This window comes from Lytechinus pictus, chromosome 1 (assembly GCF_037042905.1).
Source record: "Lytechinus pictus isolate F3 Inbred chromosome 1, Lp3.0, whole genome shotgun sequence".
Taxonomy (NCBI): Eukaryota; Metazoa; Echinodermata; class Echinoidea; order Temnopleuroida; family Toxopneustidae; genus Lytechinus; species Lytechinus pictus.
In genome coordinates this window covers 16,951,752-16,969,969 of record NC_087245.1, presented here as the reverse complement: position 1 = coordinate 16,969,969, position 18,218 = coordinate 16,951,752, and the positions used below count along the sequence as shown (strand labels likewise).

General features: G+C 36.6%; 2 long non-coding RNA genes across 2 annotated transcripts; one reads left to right on the top strand and one right to left on the bottom strand.

Annotated features, from left to right (window-relative positions):
• On the bottom strand, positions 1-12,149 carry LOC135153634 (uncharacterized). Its single transcript, XR_010293113.1, has 3 exons — positions 11,984-12,149; positions 3,280-3,463; positions 1-2,215 (listed from the first exon to the last, which is right to left on the bottom strand). It is a non-coding gene; the product is annotated as an uncharacterized LOC135153634 (long non-coding RNA).
• A 2,886-nt stretch (positions 12,150-15,035) lies between these two features.
• Positions 15,036-17,360, top strand: LOC135155577 (uncharacterized). The gene is made up of 3 exons (XR_010294704.1): positions 15,036-15,114; positions 15,678-15,859; positions 16,338-17,360. It is a non-coding gene; the product is annotated as an uncharacterized LOC135155577 (long non-coding RNA).
• Positions 17,361-18,218: the final 858 nt, after the last annotated feature.

Sequence of the window (18,218 nt, the reverse complement as noted above, 5' to 3'; positions counted from 1 at the left end):
TAAAAAAAAAAATACCTGAGTTGCAAAGTTTTCAGGATTTATGGAAGCTTGCATTTGGGTGAAAGAATCATGCATCAATAAGTCTGATGAAAATAGTTTGTGGAACTGTTGTATTACACTATCACTTAGAAGGAATAGACAGTAGTTGCAGCAAACAATTATTTCTTGAGAAAATCTATAAAATCAAAGTTAATTCTCGCTACCCCAAATAGGAACAAAAATCTCATAATGCGCGAGACGAGATAATTTTCACTCCGTCGGGTCGTCATCACCACTTCCGGTTTAGAGTCATGCTCGCGCAAGGTTCGCGATACTGAGTTTTCCACCACGCTGAAATCGATGCCAATCAGCGTAATATGTACAGAGTATAATACTTTTTATTACATTTGGTCAGTTTTGATTCCATTTGAATTATAAATAAAAATAAAAAATATATTTCACGTGAGTATAATTTTTATTCATGTTTTTATTTGGTTATAAAAAAATCAAACAAATAATGAATATCTTAAAATTTTGCATTTAGCGACCGGCCTGACATCACGATCGTATTCAACTAGACACTAAATATATTCAGCATTCATTTCGTTCAATTTTTCGTCGACCACAAAATGGATAAAAATCAGTTTCGGAACTTAAAAAAATCTTAACTGACAGATGAATACCGTGCAATGGAAAGCGTCAGGCAGAATTAGTGACTTTAGCAGAAAAGGCTGTAAAACTGTTAGTGAAAGAGAGGGTTGTGATCACGAACTTTCCGAGCGAAAGCTACGTTGTGTTGTTGTGCATGACGGCACTGTTGATCTAAATGGCAAAACAGTGCGTTGGACTTCCGAACAGGAAGTTGTAATACCGAAAAAGCTATCCCATAATGCAATGCACGTTACAGGGATTTTCCCGGATCTCGGCGAAATCGCTATTTGGGGTAGCGAGAATTGTCAATATATTGTACATAATCTACATCTGGTACATTAATGTAAACTTGTATCTTTGTAAAATCATGAATTTTTAAACTTAAAATCGATAATTCTGATGATCGCTGTAAACACAGAAAAGCATATGTGGGACAGTGTATTATAATCGATTCGAAAAATACCTGACATTTGATATAATTACATGCTTATTTTGCTCATTTCTCAGCAATTACGCATTTTCTTCCCTACATGTAGCTACGTAGGCTTTTTATGTGAGCTGAGAGATTTCATACCAGATTTCCTTTGCTTGATAAAGTTCTTATGATAGTCTGTGTATCAGCATAGCATGTGTTCAGTGTTTTGAACCCACTGGAGATTGTGCATCATATCTTTATGTATGGAAGTCATTTTGCGTCTGCGGTCTCCATGGTTTTTTCAGGATCTACATGTATGTGTTGACTAGACCAGTCCCATATTGATATTTTCGTGCTGTGTCACTTTGGAAGGCCGTCTCTAATTGGTTGACTGGTGAGTTGGCAGATGCACAGCCCATCCCACTTTTCAATTATATCATTACATAATCTCTAACATGTCTAAGATATCCACCAGATCAAGAGGCCGCTTGCACTCGGCTAACGCATGTACACAATCCTCTGCTTCATCATTAACTGGATCTAAACAAAGCCCAGCATACCTAGATCATATTGATACAGTCGTTCAAAGAGCGGTGGCCGTGGCAATGGAACGCGAGAGACAAAAACTCAATGATGACATGGATAAGCGCGAAAATAAATTGCATGAAATTCTTGATGAAAAGCTCACTAGTCTACATGTTCTTGAAATATCTATCGATAATAAATTGAAGCAACTCCGTGATTTTGAAAAATCGGTTTCTGATAACATGACTAACACCATAATGCTTTGTCAAATAGGCTTGACCACATCGAGCAGTACTCCTGTCGCAATAATATCCGTATCCGTATGAGATTGTTCGAAATGTAGCAAAGCAGATTGGTATCGATCTTACTCCATGTGACATTGATCGATCCCATCACCTTTGCCGACCAACTAGCAGTCATGATGTTCAACCCAAAGGATCATACCCCGGCGTGGCCCTGTAATGCCAACTTAGCAGCTCCACCAATCAATGTGAAATTCACTTCATACAGGCCGAAACAAACGATGATGAAAAATAGAGGAAAATGAAAATGCTCAGGAACAGATGACTGGGTGCAGGCAGGCAAGGCAGTTCAGGTGGGATGAAAATTTATTGGCAGGACACCTTCCGTTTCAAATTACAGCATCTGCAAAAATAACAGAAGAGGAGAAACATAAAAACTTTTTCTACATAAACTATTTATTAATCTTCATTAAAAACTATTTTAAATTTATTTTAAATGATTAAAAAACGATGTGGGGTTTGTTACATATTTTATACTTCAAATATTAACATGTTAAGTCAAGTCGGGGGGGGGGGGGGGCATGATGCCCTCAAGACCTTTAACCATCTCTGTATAAGGAAGGAAATTTTAGAATCAATTTATTTGACACATAAAACATATTATTTTTTTATAATTACAATTTTAATTCATGCCTTTTTTATGTGTTTTAAATGGTTATGGGGTAACCAGGACTGTCAGGACCGAGAATTCGAACTTCGAGGCTGAAATACAGCCATTCCCTATGCCTGATTTGGCTTAAATTCAGGTCAAGGATCAATTAAATATATATTTTGCAAAAAAAATCTGACAAATTTTGAGGTGGAATTAGTTTTCTGGCATCGCGAGATCGACCAATGCAAAATTTTATTAGCGCCAATTTACCATCTAAACTTGTCATTGAAATTAGAACGTCCAAACCGATCTAGTACCAGTACTAGCACAATGAATCAATCAGCTATGCATGTGCACCAATTCTGTATTTCTTGCATACGTACGTCACTCGAGTTAAAGTTCATGTCATTGCGTTATATAGCGTGGGAATTGTAAGAAAGTGATCCTTCAAAATTTTTACCTTCCATCAATTAACATTTTTAAAGCCTTTGTATGCATTTAGAGTACAAAAGCTTACAAATTGGACAAATTAAATGTTTGCCCCAAAATTATTGTGGGAAGGGTGGATTTTCTAGGGAAATCCATCTTAGTGTACAAAGTTCTACATGCAACAGAGACTTGTCTAGGCTCCGTGAATGAAAATACAATGAAAAAATATCACAGAGTCCTCGAAGTATAGTCAGGACCATTAACAGATTATAAGGTGCCCCGAGTTTGTGCACACCCAAATCTGCGTGATTCTGATAATAGAGATTCCCAATGATCCCCCCCCCCCAAAAAAAAGGCTTTACATCTGAAATAGCCTTCTAACTTACCTACTGCCCGATGCCTCCTATCATGTAGGGCAGCAACGAAGGATCTCCACTCCTGGCATCCAGCGATTCTGGGCCTTCTTCTGGAAACTCCCCCAGGCCAGGTCATATTCACTGACTTCATCTCCTCCTCAACTCCTCATGTGTGACACCGAGACAGGTGGTTTTGTGTCTCCCTCTCTTTCTCCTGAAATGTCAAACAGATCTATTCATTAAAAATCTTACTCAAAATGGTGCTTTTGGTAGAAAAATAATGAATATAGGGCATTTCATGAGACGGCCTTAACCCTTATTAAACTGGGGGGGGGTCAATTTGACCCCCCCCCCCAACAAATTTCATCACTACGCTGTCGCGCAAAAAATTTTGATCGCGCCGCTCACTGACTTTTTACTTTCAAGTCTCGCGCAAATTTTGAGACCAAATTTGTGACGCCCGGGTACGCGGTTACGACATTACGCAACATTATGTAAGTGCATGTCAGACCCAAAATTGCTCATAAACATGATTTCATGTACAAATCCAATGCAAATTGTGTATTTAGCCAAAATTCATAAATTTATCATTATTTCTACTTTTACTGATTAAACTTAATTAATTTTGCCTTGTTTATGATTAGAATTAAGTCTAGAACGATTTCCATCGAAAATACAATAAAAAACAAAATGTAAAAAAACAAAGAAATACATGATTTAAAAAAAAATAAAATACATAAGAAATCGGTCTCGGTACCAGATTTTTTTTCATTCACAATTGTTAGGAATGCTATAAAGAATATTTTCACCCAAAAAATAGCATTCTAGGAGCTTTATTTAGTGAATCAGAGCAAAAAGTATGATCTCATGAATAAATTAGCATAATTAATTCATATATAAAATAAAAAATATGAATTCAGTGAAATTTACCAATGCAACTACGTAGATTACGTCATTCTCTACCATCATGCAAATTTTCGTTGTGATCGTGCAATCCACGGCCGAGATCTTATAAGGGGGGGGGGGGCAATAATACCCCCCCCCCCCCAGGAATAACAAGAATCAAAATACCCCGGTAGATTTAGGATTAAAAAAATTGTCAGTACGGTATATCATCGAGGATCTACATAGTATGGTTGGAAGTACCCCTTATCGACCACCTAATCTTCTAAGCATCGTATCTGCGAAAATATTCATCAATTTTACCCAGTTTTCGTCTCATTTGTGCAGAAAATTGAGCAGATCAGATTCCCATGTTTCGCTCGGCGACTCTGATTCAATCCGCGTATATATCGACGAAAAATGAATACGACGATTTTACATTTGCTCATTTGCACCCGTCTTTTGAAACCGACCACCCGCGATACACTAAGTTTACGGCCGATTCTTGTCGCGGTGGCGAAATATTTTTACTCTTCCAAATCAGTTCTATGATGTAAACACGCTAAATGATCGTCTCTACTTCCACTGCGAGCTCCGGCACATGATTCGACGATTGACGACGGATATTTGTTCTAAAGCCGTTTCCTATCGGATTTCTTGGTGTTTCAGCGGGGTTTGGGTCTGGTCAATACAATTTTGATTAATTCTACTAAATTTTTACTTTTTGTTGCTTCTTTTTTTCTCGTAAAATCGATTCATACCACTCTAGGCGACACCCCAATACTTACCCATGCTAATAAACTGGGACTCCACTCACGCGCATTTGGGCCGCCCTAGCTTAGAACTAAGCAATATTATCTAGAAATTGTTACATTGTAGTCATTAAATATGTTCTATTAAATAAATTGATAATGTTTAATCGGTACTCACCGGTTCTTTTGTTGCATTTTCAGACCATTTCTCACAATTCTTCGTAAATATTTGTGGCAAATTTTGTCGCCATAGACAGCTTAGCATCCATCTTTATTGATAAATGGAGCGCCCTTTACGATAGTTGTTAATGCCGCGGAGAAATCGTTAGGCATTTTGGCCTGTGTTCAAGGCGTTCTTTCTGTTTTATTTTTTATATTGAAGATTGTGCATTTGTTGAATAGCGCCGTCTACGTTAGGTATGAGATCGAGTGTATAAATACACTCTTCCAAAATAATTATGATTCCGACCTGGCGCTGTTTAACTTCAATCTCTTTCACCTAAATTAGCGATGAATGCTAGCATTATAAAATATATATTATTAACGTCTGACGAAAAGAATAACCAACCGATCAGCTGACGAGAACGAGAATCACGTGATCTTCATATCAGCTTCGATCGCGAGTCAGAAGAGAAGAGCAGCTGCCCAGAAAATCAGGAAAAAGCCGTGAAAATGTAAGTTCCCCTTCATTTCTTTCATTTTTTGTTGTTGCTAACGATGCATTTACACTATAAAATTATAATTTAAATAAGAGAAAGGAATATAGCTTGTACTTGTGATATAATATATAAATATCCTGTTCTCAGAGATTTCTAACCAAAAATACTACTGATGTCGCCTATGAGGTCCATACATGTAATGTTGGACCTCATTGGTACTAGGAGTGATTCATACCGTTTCTATGGACACTGCGCCTACTCTCCCGCGCGTATCGTTTGTAATACGCAATTATTTTAACGCGCGCAAGGTGGTCGGTTTCAAAAGAGGTGGTCGATATGTGGTAGTCTCACCATACATGTACTAGATCTGGTACAGTTACATAAACTGAACTTTGTGAAATCTTGAAATCTACACTGAAAAATGTTCAAACTGAAGATCACCAACACAGATAAGAGCACGTGGGACAGTTATTTTTTATTGCTCTGATTAATGTCGGCCCGGGCTCGAATTGACCCGAATCCTGTGCTTTTTTTGCTTATTTCGCAGCAATTACACAATTTCTTCCAGAATCCTTTGGCACATACGGTATACTATTTATAAATATAGTCATAGACAGACACTTTGGTGGTCATTTCATTGGATTCTGTACGAACTCATTTTGATATCGTTACCACAACTGGCATTTACCTTAAAGTGTGCACTGTGTCTGTGCAGACTTGGGCCCTGAGCCCACCACACGTACGTTAATCCCTCCAACTCAGTGTAAAAAGTGGGCGGAGCTTAATCGGATTTTCGGGCCTAGCAACCCTGTTAGCAACGCCTGTTAGCATCGTTTGGCTCAATCTCCATAATGTCTGCGATATTAAAATCCTACAAACTGATGGAATTATTCAAATTTAGTAAGGCTATGAATGTTTATCATTTACACTGACTATCGGTGTACAAACTCATACCGAATTTAATGGCAATTGCCTGTTATATTACGAATTATCAGTCATTTTGATGAGTGATGCAAAGTGCAAAAATTTATGAAAATATAGCGTAAATTTTATATAGCATTTCAAAATCCTTATTTTCAATATCCCCATAATTTTTTGTTGTTTAAAAAAATATCTTATTACATTTACCAGAATTTTCCCGACCTGATAACGTTAATAGATTACTGTTTCTCGGCTTTATGAGGAAATGCCAGACCTTCAAAATCAGGTTAATTATTGTTATATTTCTAACAGAAAATTGTTAGATTCGAACTACTATACCAACTGTACGCCCGAATGAGGGTTATCATCTCGTATTGTTGTGTAAATGATACATATCAATTCATTTTAGGAGTGTAGTAATCCATGTTAGATAATCTTTTTCACGATGAGTTTTGTAATGAAGAGAAAAAATCAAGTTCATTCTTGGCACGCGAGCCGCAGAATGATAAATTTTAGCGTGCGCAGACGGGGCTGATCCCTAGTGTGTCGGACGGGATTATCTAGTCCCATACTGGTCATGCTGGTTTCGGGTGGTATATTCCACGATGACCACTGTCCAGTTTTATAGTGCTTAATGTTGATACTTAATCTGTGAAATGAATAGTTTACCGATATCTAAAAATGCTCTAATATACCTGACACATGAATGATTTCATTTTTGAGAATTATCATTTCTTTCGACCTGCATGAATCACAAAAAGTCAATCATTAGTCCCCTTTCTCTGCTACTGAGACTGACGAGGTGGTAGAGGGAGGGGGGGGGGGGGGTAATCATCTCACCGTGCTCACTGCCGCCCCAGCCAAGTGTGTTTGATACATTTTAATTGCAAGGGCTTCTCCTCCTCCTTTATCTCCCTGTTCTCTCTTTCTTTGTTTTTGCTTTCGTGCCATTATATATCTCAAAGATCAGCTCTCCCTATTTAAATTTCCACTGTCTTGTATTTTTCCTTCCCTCCTGTTATGGTCAAGCTCTCAAATAAAGCTTGCCCTATTAATATTTGACCCTCTGTCATTCTACCGGCCTGCAATCTCCTTTTGGCCCCTTAATTCTTTTTTTCTCTCGGCCTCGACCCCTCCCCATGCAATCTATTTCATCCAACCCTTTTACTCCCCCAACTCACCATGATTATAATTTATAATCACAAGAGCCTGGTAATAGGCATATTGAAGGTCTATAAATATTGATACTACTTTCATTTTAACAAATAATTTGAGTACCCCCCCCCCCCCCCCCGGCGGTCATGCAGGTTGGCTTCATATGTTCCATAATGGTAAAGGCGGTCGTGGAATTTACAAAACATATAGTTGTTTTATATTTTCTGTTTAACATATACCGAGATGCTGATGACATTGGACAAACTTAACACGATATTTCCCAAACCTATATTTTTAACTATACAGTCAATGTTACACATTCTTGACATCAGTTTGACTTTTTGTAATTAAGGAAAGAAATAATAATCACCGAAAATGAAATAATTTATGTGTCAGGTATATTCCAAGTATTTTTAGACATCGGTAAAGTATGAATTTCATAGACTGAGTATCGAAATAAAACACTAAAACTGCACAGTGGTCATCGCGAGGGGAAAAGGTACGTGAAATATACCACCTGACTCCAGTATCGGACTGGATAATCTGAACGGACAGCCCGGGCGATCAGCCCCGTCTGCACACGCTAAAATTTTGCATTCTGCGGCTCGTGTGCTAAGAATGAACTTGATTTGTCTGTTCATTACGTAACTCATCGTGAAAAATGTTATCCAACATTGATTGCTACACTCGTAATATTTAATGTTATGTATGATATACACAAATTTATGTGATGATAACCCTTCTTCGGGAGAACAATGGTATAGTTGTTCGAATCTAACTATTTTCTTTTAGAAATATAACAAAAAATAACCCGATTTTGAAGGCCTGAAATTTTCTTATGAATGATGGAGAAAATAAGCTACCAACGTTATCAGGTCTGGAAAATTCTAGTTAATGTAGGCCTAATAAGATATTTTTTAAAACAACAAAAAATTATGGGGATATTGAAAATAAGGATTTTTGAAATGCTATATAAAATTTACGCTATATTTTCATAAATTTTGGCATATTGTATCACTCATCAAAATGACTGGTAAATCGCCTTCTTACACACACTTGCTTATAATTTCGATATAGGTTGATACACCGATAGTCAATATAAATGATAAACATTCATAGTCTTACTAAATTTAAACGATTTCATTAGTTTTTAGGATTTTAATATCGCAGACATTTTGGAGAGTGAGCAAGAAGATGCTCGTAGGCGTCGCTAACAAGATTGTTAGGCGACCTACCGCGAGAGGGCTTTTATAATGGCGGGCTCCACTGAGTTGATACCATAGAGATGTATACTAGTAACGCTAGAGGGCGTACTTCGTCAAATCGCTGTGATTACGTGGAGACCGTCCGCCATTGCTCGATAGGTATTCGCAGCCTGCCATGAGCGTACAGTACCTATGGGGCATGTACACGGATGAGCACAGAACATGACAAATTGATGACATATGAGCACGAAAGCATATGGAAAAGCAAAATTGTAAATATTGCACTGGATTAAAGTTCAAATACAACAAAAATCTAGCAAAACTGAGGTCAAAAGGCCTATATAGGCCTATCTATAGCGCATAATATAGGCCGATACAGCTATAATACAGGCAAACGATTTAAAGTCCCAATTGTTTTTGCTTAGGTAAAATTTCGATACATTAATATGACTTCTATTTTCTAATGATTTGGAAGAGATGAATATCAAAAATAACATTTAGGCCTAGGTCCTGATAAATAAATTTAATGTGTTTTAATATGATTTGATGTACATTAACCTAAGAAAATTCATAGGCCATATCACAGTGTCTGATGCATCTGAGACGCTGTATCGAAAAAAAAACCACGATTGTATTTTTATAGTTCATAGTTTCCTAATTACTATTATGCTGATTGCTGATAATCTATTTCTTCACTTTAGATAATTGTTATAATTCATTTTCCATATATATCTACACAATAGGGCCTATAATAACTCGATCCCTTTTCCCCATGTCTTACACGCTGATGTAAACCAACATCACAAAAACTCGCGAATCATAAAATGACTTTTTATTGATATTTGGAAATGATTTACGCATTGATTCAGTTAAAACTTGATGATTTAGATTTCCTTTGCTGGCAACCATCCCATCATATTTATAAATATGTATATAAAAGTATACTTTCTTACTTGCGATCAATGTATAGAAAAGTTTGTTGACAGCAAAATTTGCATATCAAATGCGCGCATGCAGTCGTACAATTTTGCAATGTACAGGAGGCCTAATGGGGGGTTGGATGTTTATGTACAGTGTTATTGCCTTGCAAACATTTTAAAACTTCGGAGAGTAAACAAATCACAATGCGCAAAACAATTTTACTTTGATTTTCTGGAAAGTATAGACTTGATTCTCCCCGGCTGAAAATATGCTGATCGGCAAACTGGCTGAAATATTTTGTTTATCGCCGTTGTTTCTGATCCTATAATGATTGGACCAATATCATGTGAACAAATCAAGGATAGAATAATAAGGAGGGGAAGAAGGGGGAGAAGGAGAGAAGAAAAGGGGCGGGATTATGATATATAATTTGTATTATACTATAAAGAATATTATTACTACTGCAAGAGTGTATAAAACTAATATCATGAAAGACATCAATGCAAACTTATCATAATTATGAAAACCGTTGCAAAATTGTGAGTACTAAAACCAAACATAATTATGAAACAATAATATTGCAAAAGTGACAATACTTGGAATAAGATATTAAAAATCCTAATTTAATCTCAAATTTGATACCTGCCTTGAAATTGTGTTAATTAACTGTGTCTGTGTCGCTTGAATAAATGAACTTTATGGCAAATATTTGTAAGCACTGGCACCGGCCTAACATATAAACAGATAAACACGCGTTTTGAATATCCAGTTTTGTTTTTCATTTTAAAAGTATAACTGAATTTGATTTTCTAGTTTTCTTCCTTTAATGTCATTTGCTGGCCTATGGACCTGAGTTTGGTTATTCGATCAGTTTTTTTTAAATAAGATTTCCATGGATGAACAAAATTATTATATTATGTTAATTACGGCGTCGCGGAATGATTTTGAAAGTGATGGGGTGCATAAAATCACAATCATTTATTATGTGTAATGTTCATTTTCATTTCAGGGAGGGGTCCGGTCGCGCCCCCTGTATTTTATTTTGATCAGTATGTTAAAGCGAATTTGCTTAGGTGTGTTTGTTATTTTAATTGCACACACGGCCCCTAAAAAGCGAATTAAAACAAATCTAACTTAAAGTGAAGGGAATTAAAACTGTCATTTTTGAAAAGTTTGAACAAATTAGGCTATATTCTCGACATTTTAAATCAATATTTTATTTTCGGGCCATATAGGCCTGCAGATTTTGGGGAATTCATTATGTTTCTATAAGAACAAAATCAGCACGTTCACCAAATAACACAAATTTCAACATTGATGGTGTAACGGGAGGCTCACCAAGAACAACAATGAGATGCCCTTTAATAGCGCATGTAGATCAAAACACTAACTTATACAGAAATATTGTACAACTTAATATATAAAAATGATAGGCCTATATTTCATACAAATTAAAGCAAGTTACATATCATGTAGGCCTATATAGAAATTACAAAATTATATCCAACATAAACATAGAATCAAAGGACGTAAATGTGGGAAGGATGGAAGGAGGACGATGCAGTTAAAGGTAGGGAAATCCAGAGAAGGGCTAATTCACTGCAGTCTTTTGAATTAATTGTCAATCTTTCTATTAATGTCCGCTGTATGTTTTTATTTTTATATGATTGTTTATATGATAGTATATCAACATTGTTATCTATTACAGGCCTATAAACGGACAGGTAAATGCAAATTATTTAGAATTTCATCCCGAGAAATCAGGTTTTTAAAATGCCAAATTAATAGCATAATCCCCATGTAATCACTCTAATAGTGTATTGAAATGCAATTTGTCATTCATATTTTCGATTTTTATGAGGTTGTGTTCTTTTCTTCAAGAAAAAGGCCGGAGACGGCACCCCTTTTCACAGCGTTACAACGCACGAGCTATGGGTACATCCGGGTACTTTTGCGAATCTATACCTATCGAGCAATGGCCGCCACGCTCCACACAATCACAGACGTTAAGTACGCGCGCCTATGGCGACTCCGCACTCTAGCGTAGTTAGTATACATCTCTATGGTTGATACATAGCCTATAGTCGGTGAACGTACGTGACCAGCGCAGCCTGTCCTATTCAGCATGCCGGCGCTCGGGGCAGCCACCCCGGCCGGGCAGTGTCAGTGCACGAAATCTAAAGCCAAAGGCAAGCCGCGCTCCGAAAAGAAAATCTTAGAAGATGGTTATCTAACTTACTGTGTGGTCTCCTGCGAATGCCTTCGAAGTCGTTATCCAAATCTGAATCGTGTTCTTAAAGTAGTAGAACTATTATTAACGGCCATCTTCGTCGCACTTAATTCTCGATCCAAAATTAGGCTGCAACATTTAACGGCGAAAAACGGGCACTTTCCTTTTTCAAATTAAATGGTTGCGACTAGACTGCGCCAGTTAAGTTGCATGCAGTGCAGCGCGCATGCGCAGGCTCGACGCCCGGCGGCGGCGAATTAATTCTGAGGATCATGAATTTTTTATAGGGGGTGAGCCCGGGGGGCGTGCATGGGGGGGGGGGGTGAGCTAACTAGATAGGGGGTTTGCATGACACCGGGGCATGACACCACTTGCGAAAAAAAAAGTTTTAAAACAGATACAAACTTCTTTGACATATAAAGCTTCCTCTTGTTTGGTTTGGTTGGCAACCAGTTAAGAAATGATTATTTTTGCCACTGCTTTTGAAACTTTTTTCTTTGAAGAATTACATACTTTACCTAAAATAAAAAAAAATCTGTACTATTTTTTTTTAGTTTTACTTTTCCTTTTATAAGTAGAAATAGCCCTGCTAACATGGCAAGGTTGAAAAAATGGCAAAATAGTATGTGGCTAAATTTCCTCGTCGTTGATTGGTAAAATTTGATGTCATAATCACGTCGTAATGTGGTCATATGAAAACGCAAATTTCTTTGTCGTTGTTTGGTAAATAAATGATGTCATAATCACGTCATAATGTGGTCATATAAAAATGCAAATTCATTTGTTGCAGATTGGTCGATAAATGACGTCGTAATCACGTAATAATCTGGTCATATAAGAAAGCAAATTTACTTGTCGTAAATTGGTCAGTAAATGGCGTCGTAATCACGTCATAATCTGGTCATTATAAGCGAGCAAATTTACTTGTCGTAAATTGGTCAGTAAATGACGTCGAAATCACGTCATAATCTGGTCAAATAAAAATGCAAATGAAAGTTGCCATTCTAAGTCGTCAAAATGACGTCGTAAGAACGTCATAAATACGACGACATGACGAGTATTACCACTTTACGATCAGTTAATGACGTCATTACGACCGTGTCTGCTATCAGGGCTGCTTCCCCCCCCCCCTCCTCCGAAAGAAATTCTGTATACGGCCATGCTCTAAAGAGCCTGGCACATTGATTTATGTATACTTCATTTTCATTATTTTTATCACATTATCATCATGGCCTTACACAGAATTTTTACCGGGGGGGGGGGGGGGCAGCTAGGACGCGCGTAAAGTTTCTCAAAAAAATCTTGAAAGCGAGACAGCGACGCGACCAAGCTCAAATGACAAGCTTGGTCGCTTCGCTTTCTCAAGATTTTTATGAGAAAGTTTACGCGCGTCCTGCTCCCCCCACCCCCCCCCCCCCCGGAAAAAATTCTGCGTAAGGCCATGATGATAATGAGATAAAAATAATGAAAATGAAGTATACATAAATCAATGTGCCAGGCTCTTTAGAGCATGGCCGTATACAGAATTTCTTTCGGAGGAGGGGGGGGGGGGGGGGGAAGCAGACGCGTAAACGTTCTCAAGTTGAAAGCGACACAGCGAAGCGACCAAGCTTGTCATTTGGGCACTTTTTGGAGTTTTAAAAGTGAAATACGAAGGCTTTCGTGCACACTTTTGGTGAATTTTGTGATAATTTTCAATAGAAAAATAAGTTTTTAAAAAATTAGGGGTCATCATGCCCCCGTATTGTCGTTGCGAGCATTTTGGGGCCAGGGTGAAATCGCCCCAAACGCCTCAAACAGACACTCCAAAATGTATTTGAAGTGCATTATTAGAACTGAAACTTATCTCTACACCAGGAAAAATTAACTTAACCAAAAAAGCAACAAGAAATATTTATAAAAAGTAGAAGGGCCTGTACAAGTACACTGATATTTCACTCTCTCAGCTCATATGCACTTGATCGACTTCCATCGAGGATTCGGGCTAAATTCCGCCCGCCACTTCCGGGGACCAACCAACGTAGTATTTCGATGAAGAGCACTCCGTCGATTCACCGGTTGTCCCTACCGTACACGCGCGCCTATGGGGATTGTGAACTGTAGGAAAAATCGTATAAAATTACACTTTTTGATATTTCTACGAAGACGAAGTTATATAGAAAATGAAGAATATTACAATCAGACCATATCCCTAGAAAATTGCTTCAAGAAATGTCATTATGAAGAGGAAATGGACAAAAATTTGTGAAGAAAAATCACGAAAAAGGAAATCGCATCATGAATATTCATATCATGGGCGGTCCCACATTTGCATGTTATAGCGAGTTTTCCATTATTTAATAAATAATGGCATTATTTAATAAATAATGGCATTATTTAATAAATAATGGCATTATTTAACAAATAATCTTTATTTATAAATAATGGAAAACTCGAACATTAAATAATGATTATTTATAAATAATGAGAATAATGGTGCACTCGAAAAAATTATTTATAAATAATGAAGTAGACGTTTTCATTATTTAACAAATAATCATTATTTATAAATAATGGAAAACTCAACAAATTATTTATAAATAATGAAAAACAAATAATCATTATTTATAAATAATGAAAAACAAATAATCATTATTTGTAAATAATGAAAAACAAATAATCATTATTTATAAATAATGAAAAACAAATAATCATTATTTATAAATAATGAAAAACAAATAATCATTATTTGTAAATAATGAAAAACAAATAATCATTATATATAAATAATGAAAAACAAATAATCATTATTTATAAATAATGAAAAACAAATAATCATTATTTATAAATAATGAAAAACAAATAATCATTATTTATAAATAATGAAAAACAAATAATCATTATTTATAAATAATGGAATGTCGAACTATTATTATTTACAAATAATGAAGTATTACTTGGAATTATATATAAATAATTAGAAATGATATTTTATATAATAGTAGTTATTTACAAATAAAATGTAAATTATATATAAATAATAGTTATTATTTAATAAATAATGATTATATAACAAATAATTGTTCTATATAATATTGGTACATTCGGCGCCTCATAGAAGAGAGGCTTCTCTGCGTCCTACCAAACTTTAGAGATCGGAGGTGTGTAACAATAATGTGTGTAAGAATAATTTTAATAGAAATACGTTAAGAAATGTACTTATTACATCTACACTACCTAAAGTGTGGTAATATGCAGCTACTGAAATGCACACCTGAAATACCACCATTCAAATGTGATTTCGTCGATAGATTAACAAAAAACACGACATTCAGTACGATTAAGCACATTCAAAAGGAAAAAAATTCAAATATTGATGTATATTACGTGCGACAGTATAAAGATGAAATGTTGAATATCACTGTTTAACTCCCTCTCTCACGCCCCCTCCTGTCTCTTCAATATTAATTTTTTTCGTCTTCATCTTTTCATTTTCATTTTGTTTATTTCTTACCTATTTGCCTGTCTATTCTTCATACCCACACTCTCTCTTGCTCTGTCTATGCTGAATATTCTTATCATCCTACCTCTCTTCAAATTCCTTTATGACCTCGAACTATAAGTATGCACATTCTCCTTCCCCTTCCTATTCCCTATTCCTTGCCCCTCCCCCTTCCTATTTCCTATTCCTTGCCCCGTCCCCTATTTTCTTCCACATTTCCAGTTTGTGGTAGTACTATCAGCTCTGCAACAAGTCTCTTGACGTCGCCCAACTACCCTGATACATACGGAAACAATGCTGATTGTTCTTTCACTATCCACGCCCCTGTCGGTCAGACTATCACTCTATCTTTCGACGACATCGATATAGAAGATCATGTTTCATGCAGTGCAGATGCAGTAGAGGTATCTCGTTCCTTTGTAACTCTCTCTTTCCTGTTTTAAATCTTGGCTCCATCTGCCCATAATCTTTTGAAGAGTTGCAAATCGCTAGATTTAGTTTATGTTTATTAAAAACCAATCTAACAGAAATCCAGCGGTGGGCATTTTTCCTCGTTCAATACAATATCATGCACGCTGATTTGTCAGTGGTATATCTATATCGATATGTGATCTCTCTGCATGGGCGCCGCCTTACTAAGTGTAAAGAGTAAAGTGTAAGAGTAAAATCGAGGCTGATCTTAATTCCCTTCCTATAACTAACTAGCAATAATACTTTGCCTATCGTTTTTAATCATTCATCTAGAAAAGAAAGAACTGATAGTTTAAGAAATTCAGAGGAAATTACTTTTGTTTTTATCTTCCAACTGACGAGCTATTGGCGTAGGCCTTTAATCGGTTATCTGAAACATTGTTTTAGATTTCCCTTTTTTCTTCCAAACAGGTTCATGATGGTGATATGCATGGTCCTTACCTTGAAAAAGTGTGTGGAAACACGATCCCTACACCAATAACTTCCACCAAGAACTCCATGTATGTGAGGTTTATCAGCGACAATTCAATTACTAGGTCAGGATTCAAGGCACTCGCCACCACCCAGTAAGGGTGTAGACATGGCCCGACTCGATCATAACAGCATTATCATTATCATGATGAGTAATATTTTATTGATATATGTTTTGATATGAATGTGCAGTTTTACTTAAACAGTATTAGTTTGGTTATTTTGACAAAGCCCTGTGGGCGAAAATTCGTTTAAAAGGGCTGCCCAAGGAATATTCATTGAACTCTTTGAACATTCTTTCGAAATCTTCGAGCTTATCTTTTGACTTTATTTCAAATGCTGCTGCTATTATGTTGTTAACCACACAAAATTCTGATATTGAAAGATTACCCGGAAAATGATAAGATCATTCTGAACAAATCGAATGAAATATAGGCCTATACAAGAAATAATATCAAAATGGGAATAATTCTTGGCATATTATGTCAAGGAATTATTCCCATTTTGATATTTCCGGATTTAGTGAAGAGACATTACTTCCTTGATTGTATTTTAAATACAACAGGAACGTCAATCATTAGACATCTAACAGGTACTTTTGTTTTAAGTTTGCCATGCAGTCTAGAATACCTGGTTTTTATTTGATCTTGAGTGTCGTTACCATGGAAATGATACCAATGGATGGTATGTTAACGTAATACTAAGTCGTATTCAACAGGCTCCAGGAGGTCAGAAGGATATATTGCTTTTAAAACATTGACAATAAACTTCTTAAAATGAAGAACTCGATTGCTGAAATTATAGAGAGTGCTTTCATGACTAGGCATTTATTTTTTCCTATTAATCGAAAATTCACTGGTGATTATGTTTCCAATGTGATCGTATGGAGAACGTACAAAAATTAAGCAATTGTTGGTTTTTTTATAAATAGAGTAACGCACGAATTAAAAAGTTCAAATCCTTATTCTGCCATGTTTGATTCCGTTTTTGAGGTGGAAAACCTGTCTAAGAACGGAGAATGTGGCGCCCACATGGAGATCATGATTGTGAAAGTGATGAGGGGAGAGGGGTAAAAAGCGTACTGCGATTAGGAGAACGAGACAGAGGTATATGAGGCAAGAAATGAATGAAGCACATAGCAATTGATCTGGAGGAAGTAGTGGACGATGAAGAGGAGAAAAGAGATGGTAAAGCAGGTCATGACAAATTTGCGGGAATACTGGAAGTAAAAGGCATAAAATCGTGGCCCTGGGAAGCGGCCGGTGCTCAAATTTTTTGGGGGGTGCTGCGTGTATTATTTTATTATTCTCCATAGGCAGCACCCCGGGCAGCACCCTAGATATTCTGGAAGATGTGTAAAGATGGAAAAATGTTTGTAACCAAAATGACCTTCATCATGTTTATAGGGCCCTGGCATAAGTTCGACTCTTCAATGACAATTGAGCTCTAACAACAGTGAGACACGCAAACAACAAATTCAAGAAGCTCATGATTGTATCATTGCTAAGGATCGCAATACCCCAGTAGTAATTTACAATTTGCACATACTCATCCAGAAAAAAGAGGACCAAAAGCGTCTGTTTTAAGCCTTTGTCTTCGCCAACATCTTCCTTAAATCGGGGGCATTTCCATTCCAGCTTTTTCAGACGTCGAGGGTTTCGTGTCACTTATTTTGAGGCCGGGTTAATGCCATTTATATGGTATGATTTTCGATTTAAGGGTACAAATGCTACTTCACGTAATACGCAGTTTAGGGCTTTTGTTTGAGTAGACGCGTAAGGGTAGTACAGAGAGTGACCCCGTGCTAACTTGGTGACCATC